Source organism: Lactuca saligna, chromosome 8, assembly GCF_052625555.1.
Source record: "Lactuca saligna cultivar CGN05327 chromosome 8, ASM5262555v1, whole genome shotgun sequence".
Lineage (NCBI taxonomy): Eukaryota > Viridiplantae > Streptophyta > Magnoliopsida > Asterales > Asteraceae > Lactuca > Lactuca saligna.
The window spans coordinates 83,510,181-83,522,330 of record NC_136424.1 but is presented as its reverse complement, the minus strand read 5'-3'; positions in this window follow the sequence as shown (position 1 = coordinate 83,522,330).

Genomic DNA, 12,150 nt, shown 5'->3' with positions numbered 1-12,150 from the left:
ACGCTTGGCGTAATATCATGGTATGTGAGGCGTACTACTTCATCAACCACTACGTTGGGCGTATGAAGGGATCATATAGGACGCGTCAAACCTACGAATACGTGTGCACCATGCAATGGAGTAGGGCTACATTTCGGACTGTGAACACAATAGTACATTGGGTGTACATATCTTGTACGTTAGGCGTACATATATACACTAAGCGTACCTCTTCGTACAAAAGGACCACACTCATAATCGGGTCAAGTACATACCAAAATAGTTATGGACTTAGACACTAATCCAACAGTCTCCCACTTGGATAAGTCTAATAACTATTTTTCATAACTTCAGAACCTGATAAGCAATCGTAGCTTTCAAAAGTCGCTGAAAACTCTGAGCTTATCAGATACGCGTGTCCTTTGAAAAAGGGATCATATATTCCTCCATTCTCAAGATATCGTATAGACACAAGACATGAATTTCGATCGTTCTCTCTATATTGTTTCCCGACATCTGATTTATGACGCTTGACAACAGACTACAATTGAACACATCAACTTAGTCCCGGCTTGGCCAAGCGCTTAGGTGTCATCACTAAATCATCGAGGGGCCCACATATATTGCTTTTATCCCACTTTCGGTAAAAGGAATGGATAAACTTTAACTCAAATGCTCGCTTGCACTTACTTATCAAATCACACACAAAAATAAGTTTTATAACACCAAGTTACTGGTGCGTTTACTTATCATCAATGTGCAACTGACCAACAAATAACAACTCACGCGTCTCAGTTTCTAGAATATACAATATTATCGACTCACAATCACTCATGATAAAATCTATTAAGTGATTCACGTGAGTATGGGTTTAATCCAATACTCTAATCTTATCAAAGCATTCATGAATTCTCCAGAAAACTTGTGCTATGTCTAAACACTCTAGGAAATCTACAGACATATTCATGATAGTCTTCCTTCATACTTACTTCCAACATATGACCGACTGTGGAGGTTCGAATAACCCAGTTATTCTGGAAGTCAAAACATGTAGAGTGAAACGCAATATTTAACCCTATATGATCCCAAAGCTTTTGAGCGTAAATAAAACACTTTCATTTAAACAACATATTGATTACTCATTATTCAATGTTTACTATTTCAGAAAATCAACTTATTACTTGAATTACAACAATAGTTGTCCTATGCTCCGAACATGCACACTATGTTTCCTATGGTCCATTCTTTGTGAAATAGATCAATTGAAAACTTTTCCAGTGATGCTCATTTCTCAATTCCTAATCCTTAACGATAGTGTAAGAATACCAGGTTCTTGCCACTACTAGAATATGTTAGATTCTAACATTTTATGCAACGATCCTTTTGTAAAGTCATAGCACAAAAATCACCAAGACTTGGCCAATGAAAATACAAAGTTCTCTATCAGAAATTGTTACAAAACAATTCTATAGACGTGATGTCTCTCATTCAAAGTACATTCCTTTGAACATCCTTTTTTCATAAAATTTTCTAATCTAGACATAAATTCTTAATTTCCAACTCCCAATATGGAAACATTTCCATATTTCCCATACGACAACTCATCCTTAATAGAATCTTATCTATTCATAATAATGTAGATATGGTCCATCCAACACTATACATCCAACTACTCACAAGCAACAAATCCTTGGCGAACCTTAGATCGTCCTTTAATAGTTGTTTAATAATTTCAGTCAAAACCGTTCTAGTCCCTTTTCTTTCATAATGCGCTAAAAATTTGGAAAAAAATTTAGAACAATCAAACATTATAGCATATGAAATCGAACCTATATCTTATCTATTCACAATAATGTAGATATGGTCCATCCAACACTATACTTCCAACTACTCACAAGCAACAAATCCTTGGCGAACCTTAGATTGTCCTTTGATAGTTGTTTAATAATTTCAGTCAAAAACCGTTCTAGTCCCTTTTCCTTCATAATGCGCTAAAAATTTGTAAAAATTTTAGAACGATCAAACATTATAGCATATGAAATCGATCCTATACCCGAAGCGTATGGGACACGATTCATAATGTCTAACATAAAGACGTGATACTTTACCAGTCTTTTGCTATAATATTTCTAATTGCCATGTTCTCACAATTTTGATTATGAAAAAGGATGTGGTAATCGTAACCAAATTTTGAAAATGCAATTATCCTTTCCATATATAGAATTTCCTTACGTTGACCCATTCTAACACAATATTCATATATATATATATATATATATATATATATATATATATATATATATATATATATATATATATATATATATATATATATATATGACTAAATTTGATTAAAATTCCACAATCTAATCCTTTAGATTTGAAATGAAATATAATATTCTCTCCCTTAATTATAGCAAAACAACTTTTTAACCCTTTCGACTTTGCAAAGTATAACTCTTGTTTTTCTTTAATTAATATTGCTAACTTGCAATACTTACCATAATAATCATGCTACCACTAACATGATGATTATTTCCTTATTGGCATAACACTCGTGCTCCCACTAGCTTTGACATGTATTCAGAAAACAATGGAACTTCCAGAAGACAATGCTTATTGAATTCCTTAAGTTCATATTTCTAATACGTGATGATTTGATAAGCCTTTATCTAAACTTCTTAACTTCATACACCTTTGCCTTAGAAACCTTACATATGTGTCTTTTACAAATTCAGAACTTATGTTACTAAGTCCCAAATGTTCAAACTAATTGCCAAATTTCACAATTCGAACTATGAAGATGTAATGACAAAAAATTTCAACAAAATTTAACATTACAAAAACAACCCATTTTAATCATGTTGTTACAAAAAGGTTTTCAATACATTTATTATCAGAGTATTCCCAGGTCCATATCATAAAACATAAACACGAGGAGCGGTACGATCATGCCTTTGCCTTGCCACGGTCTCCTGAAGAACCTGAAAAACATTAAACCACAACTGTAAGCCCGAAAGCTTAGTGAGATACCCCCCAAAATACCAACCATATATACCCCACACATAACATGCTATATCATATCGAATCATAGAACAACCATGCATATCGGGTCTTCTGTGTGACTGGTCCACCGTGTCGGGCCTTCAGTCCACCTGGTCCACCCTCCGAGTCTAGTCATGTCCCTCGAGTCTGTAGTATGGTTGGTCCGCCCGCACCGGGCCTTCAACCCACCTGGTCCACTCTTTGAGTCTACAGTATGACTGGTCCGCCTGCATCGGGCCTTTAGTCGGCCTGGTCCATTCTCCGAGCCTCGGCACGTCTGATCCGCCCTCGTGGGGCCTACAGCCTATCTGGACCGCTCGCCGGGCCTTCGAAATATCCGGTCCGCCCTGGGTATGTTGGCCTACAGCACAAAGCAGGACCCGCCTCAACCCAACCCCAGTCAACCAACCATGTGCACATAAACATATAATCATATAACAATTAATCATCAATCAACCGATCTAGCAGATCACATGACATAACATCATCCTAACCAGGATACCAACCTAACCGATCACTAGCATAGCATCACCCTATATACCAGGATACTGACCTTAACCAGGTCTCTAACGAATACCATCCTAACTACCAGGATGCAAACATAGTAAAACAGCAATATAACAACAATACCCGGATTACAATCCGATAAAGGGCCGGCCTTGGTGCCTTAGACCCTGTTGATATAGTGAGGATAACTCACCTCGCAACTGCTGACTGAAAAGATAAGATCACGCTGCTCCAACCTCCGACACGAACTCCACCACTGATAATACCAAAAGACTGAACTCAATAAATACCAATAATTACCAAAATACCCCTGGAAGTCAACTGGTCAACTCTTGGTCAAAGTCAACCGTCTGGCTGACTCTAATCGCCGAGTCAGCCTGTTGACTCGCCAAGTCCCCTGAAAAGGACCCATCTCAACTCACTGAGTCATCCCTTGACTCATTGATTCTTAGCTTAACCAGGAAAGGCTAAGACCTCAAGACCAGACTCGCCGAGTCCAAGAACAGACTCGCCGAGTCCAAGGGTATCTTCAACCAACTTGCCGAGTTGTTCTTCAAACTCGTCGAGTTCCTGCCCGCCTTCAAGCAACTCGCTGAGTACACCCTTGTGACTCGCCGAGTACCACTAGTTCTTAACCCACACAGAAGCCTTCCAGGCCATGTAATCGATCCAAAACGTAGATCTACCCTTCTACAACCCTTCCATCACGTAAAGTGGCAAACTTTACGTGAATCCGAAGAGATATAGGCATTTTACACTCTAGGGCTAGGGTTTGGGACAAGATGGCTTCACCAAACATTCAATAACAGGGACTTTAATGCACTCTAGACCTTCTCCATTCAAGATCTGAGGTAGCAACCTTAGATCTAACCTTCAAACTCTAAATACCATAAGCTAAACTTCCCACTCAACCCAAAAATGATGAATCTAGATGAATATCAGCCCAAAAACGAGATAATACCTCAAAAGGAAGCCCCAACAGCAAGGAGATCCGAATCTAAGCAAAGCCCTTTGCTCCAAGCCTCCCAACTCTCCAAGATCTTCCTCCAAATCTCTTCTCCAAGGCTCAAATGCACTCAAACCCTTCACAATCACGTTTCTAGGGTTTTCTGGATTTCATGGGAAGGTAAGGAGGCTGGGGAGAGGGTATAATGTCCTTTATATAGGGCTCATTCCCCAAAATTAGGGTTTTCTTCGCACAACGCCTACTCGCCGAGTCCTGCTTTGGACTCGCCGAGTTGTCCACTTAACACGTGACCTGAGTCGCGACCCTACTCGCCGAGTCCACCCATGAACTCGCCGAGTTGCCATTCAAATTTACACTTTGAACCCCGAACTTGCACTCCTGGACTCGGGATGTTACAGAAGAGGGATGTCATAGTCATAATCGAATTTGAGAATACAATTTACACAACTGCTATCTCCTTAAAATCTCTCTTAGTGAAAGGAATTCCTCACAATCATTTTCATGAAGGAGGGAAACCTTATGTAACTTAGATTTTATAGTGTATGTGTTCCTATCCACATGAATTTTGCCAAAACCAAGGTTTGCAACAAATTCAAGCTCACATGGACTGAACTTGTTTAATTTTGATTCCTTGCCTCATGGTAGCATGAATGCCCACCATGTCTTCCAAGTAACTCACCCCTACGTATCAATGTACTTTCCATTAATCAAGTCGCATTAACTTTATGCCTTTAAATGAGAACTCATAGAATTCACATGCATAATTAACTTAACTGGAATGGCACAGAAATAAGAGTATGACAGGTTATATACCTCAAGTCACGTGCTAGTGATGATCAATTAGGTTTACTCTTGATTTGTTCCTGAACCTTTTCAAGACCATTAAGACTCCCACTGACTCCTTGACATATAAGATTTCTTGTCAAGAACCATTCATTGACAAAACAAATATTCAAGAGTCAGTGTAGCTTCTTATCAAGTCTAACACTTCACTCAATTGGTCTTAGTTGGTCTTTGTCTTATCCAAGACATCACAACTTACCAATTTCAAATGTACAAGAATAAGAAACTTTCTTATTCTACATTTGATAAGTGTTACAAACCTACTTAAGCCTTGACACTCAAGTCACAATCTTGGAGTATGACTTTAAGACTTGATATTGGAACGAAGTATGATTGACTTCTTGATTTAACCACTTCTACAATTCTCGATTCCTCTTCTTAGACATGCAATTGCAATAAGACTCACTTAGAGGATCAATTGAGACATGGTTCTTAATCATTAAGACCTATCATAAAACACAATAAAAGTTCCTCTCCCTTCTTCTTAGAATAGAGAAACTTTTATCTTTCTGCCAACTAGATTCTTCTTATTCGTTCTGCTATTGATTGAAACTCCTTCAATCAACTCAGAATTATACTCAATCTTGTAAGTATAACCATATTTACTAAACTTTAGTAAATCATGATGAATATCTTTGTCACTCTTGTGGTAGACTTGATCAACATACGACCTAGTGTACCCGATCTCCTAATCCTTTAATTGACACTTTGTCAAAGAACTAGTCTAAATTTTCCAAATGTGAAAGTTTTTCATTCATCATACAATACATGTTGGATGATTTCAAGTTTCTATCCACTTGAACCGTAGGTGATGAGAAACTCTCCCTATTTGGTAAACCCTCGACACTTCCACAAATAAGCTAATTAAGAATCAAATCCATCATTGCTAATAATGGAAACATTCAAACATCAATTTTTCATACATGCCATCCCAAGGATAAATAAATAAGATAACATCAAAATTTATTTTATTGCAGAAAAATTTGTCCATACAATGAAATTCAACTGAAAACTACGCTATTACATATTTCTTAGCAATCTACCTTAACTCTAAAGTAGCAGCTCAAAAATCCGATCTTTGAATCCATCCGATCGAAATTCATTTCTTCGTGATCAGATTCAGCATGCTTCTTCCTTAAGTTTCCTTTCTTTTCCTCAATCCTACAGAACATCAAAATGTAATCTTATCACATCATGTATTAAGAATCAAAATAGGAACTTATAAAGTTAGTTAATGGATTTTACCTAAAGTAGACCCATACGTCTTGACTCTCCCACCTCTTAGATCTCTCAGGTAGCTAGGGCAGCTTCATCTCCAATGCCCCTTCTCTTGGTAATAAAAGCAAATGGACTCCTTTGGTACATAACAAGGGACAATCTTAGCCTTTTCTGGACTTCCAATGTAGCCAGTACCCAATGAATTATGGGAGTTTGATTGACCAATCAAGTTTGCTTGACCAGTGCGCCAAATCATCGTTGATTTAGTAGCAATAAACAAATAGGTCAAATCAATGAGGGTTACGTCGTGAACCATCGTATAGTACTCTCTTACGAACTCACTATATGAATCAGGAAGTGACTGAAGAACCCAGTCAACAACCAACATCTCAGAGATATCGACACCCAACATCCTTAACCTATCAATGTGTGACTTTATCTCTAAGACGTGTGCACACACAGGTTTCCCATGTTTGTGCTTACTTGCCAATAGGGATTGAGTGAGCTTGAACTTTTCAAGCCTTTGAACTTGTGGGTCAGGGAGAACAACTGGAGGAGGTGGAGGAAGTGAAGTATGACTCTCATTTCCTTGATCGTATCTTGGAACGTCATCTTCATTTGGAAAGCTTGTTTCAAAGGATTTGAGAAGACCATTGTAAGATTTAGACATCTACAAAACGGGAGAAAATTCAAGTTAAATTGATTGAGTCCTTAATAAAACACCCAAATGTGATATTAAGGCTAGGATCCAACACAATATTCTACAACCTAGAAGTGGGATACCGTAATCTAGTTGCAGAATATTTGAAGGTAGGTAAATGACAATTTACCAATTTCCACCATGAAAAAGGAAAAGAAGTTTAAGTTTTAAATGAATTGAAACTCCTAGATCTTGTGAGATTCATTGAACTTTTCAATGAAATGTTTAATCTCGATTATGCCCTTCAAGTTTGCAACTGGGATGCCGAGGACCATAAACAAGGTGTGAATAACCATACGAATCTATGTGGTGCACTCAATGCTACTATCACCTAATCAATGTGCTAGTTAGCCACACACACCCCATTAATCTATGACAAACATTGAGCCACCCTTCACCACCGATGTCAATCCCAAATTAGTGTGCCGGTTAACCACACACACTCCACTAACATTCGACAAGGGTACGAAGTGTAATTCCATGGATTAGCATACAATTTTACATTTTGCCTAAAGTAACTAGAATTTGGGAATTTTCAAAAGCATGTAGTTACTTTGTACTTCATTATACTTATAATGGAAGGTTTCGTCCTGTCCTACCCGTTCGGCTAACGACCCTCCACTAGTCAAGAGTGCGGTGGGTAAGAGTGGATACCCATTCAATCGCCATTTTATAGGCAATTTCCTTAAACACCTTTATAGACCAGCTTCATGAATGAGGCCTACTAACGGTAAGACTGACTGTTTACACACACACACACACACACACACATATATATATATATATAATATTAGACTTTTAATGTTATATATAGTATAGGGTGTATTTTACACTTTTAAAATACTAGGCGGTCTAATTTAGTAAATTATACTTTTAATTTAATTAAATGTAAACCAAAACTTTATAAGTTTATTAAATCTCTTTTAATTATACACTTTAATTAATTAATAAAACCATAAGGGTGTAAATTGAACTTTTCAAATTACTTAGGTTTTAGAATTTAAAATTTCAAATTAAGACTTTTAATTAAATTTTAAAATCCAAAACTTGAGGACAAGTTTTTGAAACTTTTTCAAACTTAGGATTTAGAATTTAAATATTTCAAAATTAACATTTTCAACAAAATTTAAATTCCAAAACTTTGAGGACAAGATTTAGAAACTTTTCAAAACATTAGGGTTTAACTACTTAAATTTCAAAAACAAAACTTTTAAGTTCAAATTTAAACTATAAAACCTAAAGGGGGAAATTAAAACTTTTCACAAGATAATTCAAATCTAAATTATAAATAATCAATCTTTATCTAATAAAACAAAAGTTATCTAAATTTTGACAATTATCTTCTATTTTGGCAAGGATAATCTCAAAATATTGATAAAATTCAGATGTTATTAATAAAAATGTTTTAGGTAATTATCCACAGCCAAAACAAGTCAAGATCCTAAAATCAGCTCCATCTGACTCTCTGACTCGTCGAGTTCACTATGGACTCGGCGAGTCACCCAGTTGACACGGCGAGTCAAGTCAATAAAACCCCAAAAAAACGATTTTCAGCCAATTTTTCGATCAAATAAGCATCAAATTCACTAACAAATAGCCCTAGGCTCTGATACCACTGATGGGTTTCGAGCAATACATCATTCCTATGGTGTACATGCAAACCCTAATAGCTTTTTGAATCTAGTTTGTCTAATGAACATGCAATTGAATATCCAAAGCTATAAAACATAGATCTAGCATACAATTAATCATATTAACATAAAATAGGGTTTAGATCTAACCTTTGATTGTTATATAGCAATAACAATATAATCCTTGGCTTTAGAAAGCTTAGTGCCTCAAGTGTTGCACCTCTAATGGAGTCACAAACACCACTAAGCAACAAGATGAAGAAGAGAAGATAGGGGAGGCACCAAATATGGCTAGAAACCCTATAGGAACACTTAACCACGATTTTGGGGCATAGGGGTCCTTTATATACATGTAGGCTATTAGGGTTTGCAACTAGGAAATCCCAATCTAACTGCTTAGGCCCTAAGCAGCCCATGGACTCCTTTAACATATCCCTTGGACGAATTCTTTATGGGCTTCCCATAGAATTCGTCCAACCTATATATTATTAGGTGATCCATAGCCCAATTGTAATTATCTTATAATTACAATTCCAATCCCCTAAGTTTAATTAATCTCTTTTAGCCACAAAATTAATTATTAATTAATTCTTGACTAATATTAATTAACCATTATGATTTCTCCTTTAATATATTATTCTTATAATATATTAATAATTCATAATTAAATCTCTCTCTCTCCTTACTTCATCCTACATATTGTTATGGTGAAGGCAACCCAATAGGACCATGCTCATAATCGGGTCAAGTACATACCAAAATAGTTATTGACTTAGACACTAATCCAATAGGTACGCCGTGCTAAAATATAATTGGGTGCCCAGTTCCTCGTGGAACTTCTTCTAGAACCTAGATGTGAATCGAACATACCTGTCCGAGACTATCAACACTGGCACCCCGTGCCTCGCCTCCACCTCCCGTACATAAATATTCGCCAACTTCTCCGTGGATATACTTTCAGAAATCGGAATGAAATGAGCACTCTTTGTCAGTCTATCCACAATCACCCATATAGCATCCACACCCCTCGTCGTCCTTGGCAGCTTCATTATGAAGTCCATAATGATCTCCTTCCATTTCCACATGGGAATGGGTAGCGGTTGGACGTTACCATGAGGCCGCTGATGCTCGACCTTGACCTTCCTGCAGGTCAAGCACCACCCTACAAACCAAGCAATTTCCTGCTTCATTCAGGGCCACCAATAACTCAGCCTCAGGTCCCTGTACATTTTCATAGCTCTCGGATGTATAGAGAACCTGTACTTATGCGCTTCCTCCAATATCTTCTGTCTCACTCCCAGTCGTCGGTACCCACACCCGACCACACTACGTCAAGAGACCTCGACTATCCTTAATGAACAAAGGATAATGTCCTCAGATTCTCTCTATTGTCCAATTCTCTTTGTTCACACCTTCGACTTGGGCCTCCTTGATCATCTCAAACAATGGAGAGATCATCGTCATCATCAAACACATGTTCCCAATTGAGGATTCCACCGTCTTACGACTCAAAGCGTCGGCCACTATGTTGGCCTTCCCTGGATGATAGAATCTTGTAGTCATAATCCTTTAGCACGTCCAACCTCCTCCTTTGTCGCATGTTGAGGTTTTGCTGATCCATCAAATACTTCATACTCTTATGGTTAGTGTAAATGGTACACCGCACTCCATACAAGTAATACCTCCAAATCTTGAGGGAAAACACCACTGCCCCCAGTTCTAGATCGAGAGTGGGGTAATTCGCCTCATGTAGCTTCAACTATCGTCAGGCGTACACTATCGCGCGCCCCCTCTGCATCAGTACTGCACCCAACCCTGAAATCGAAGTGTCGCAATATACTACTAGATCATCTAACCCCTTGGGTAGTACAATGATTGGGGTCTCGCACAACCTCTGCATCAAGGTCTCGAAGGCCAACAGTTGATTCGAGCCCCACCGAAATGCCACATTCTTCTTGGTTAACCGGGTCAATGGCATAACAATCTTGGAGAAGTCTTGAATAAATCTCCGGTAGTACCCCGCTAAGCCCAGGAAGCTACAAATCACTGATGCATTCTTCGGTACTTCCCATCGCATCACAACCTCAACCTTGGCTGGATCAACCGAAATGCCCTCCTGATTGATGATATGCCCCAAATATTGTACCTCTCGTAGCCAAAAATCGCACTTTGAGAACTTGGCATACAACTTTTCTGCCCTTAGAGTCTCCAGCACCTCCCTTAAATGTTGTTCATGCTGCTCCATGGTCTTAGATAGACTAAAATGTGATCAATAAAAACGATCACTGACTGATCCAGCATCGGTCTGCACACCTGTTCATGAGATCCATGAATGTTGCTGGGGCATTGGTTAGCCCAAACGGCATCACCAAAAACTCATAGTGCCCATACCAAGTCCTGAAAGCCGTCTTCGGTATGTCCTAGTCTCTAATCCTCATCTGATGATACCCTGACCAAAGATCAATATTGGAAAACCAAGACGCACCCTGCAGCTGATCTATGAAATCATCAATCCTAGGCGATGGATAACGGTTCTTCACCGTTAGGTTGCTTAATTCCCTATAATTGATACACATCCTTTGGGATACATCCTTCTTTATCACGAAAAAGGATCGGTGCTCTCCACAGGAAAATGCTTGGACGAATGAACCCTTGGTCGAACAGCTCCTGAAGCTATGTAGATAACTCCTGCATCTCGGGTGGTGCCAACCGATATGGTTCCTTTGCTATCGGAGCAGCACTTGGCACCAAATCGATGAGAAACTCCACCTGCCTCTCTGGAGGCACTCCAGGTAACTCTTCGGGGAAAACATACCGAAAGTTATAAACAACCGGAACACTACCTACATCCTTCATGGTCTCTATCTTTGTATTCGAGATATAAGCCAGAAATCCTGAACAACCATTTTATAGGAACCTCCTAGCCCTCGCAGCCGAACAGAGGGTTGGCCCCTACGATGCCCTATCACCATGTATCACCAGTTCTCCCCCACTTGGGGTTTGAACCCTCACCAACTGATGCTCATAGTCAATCATGGACCTGTTGGCTCCCAACCAATCTATTCCGATAATCACTTTCAGCCCTCACAACGGTATCGGGACTAGGTCGACACAAAATCTATCGCCAAGCATATTCAGGACACAGTCCCGATACACCCTCGCAGCACTAACAGTGTGGTCATCTGCAATCTACACCTTGAGTAGGGAATTCAAAGATCCCGGTGCGTCCCGAAACTTCTTCCTAAGCGCAAGAGATATGA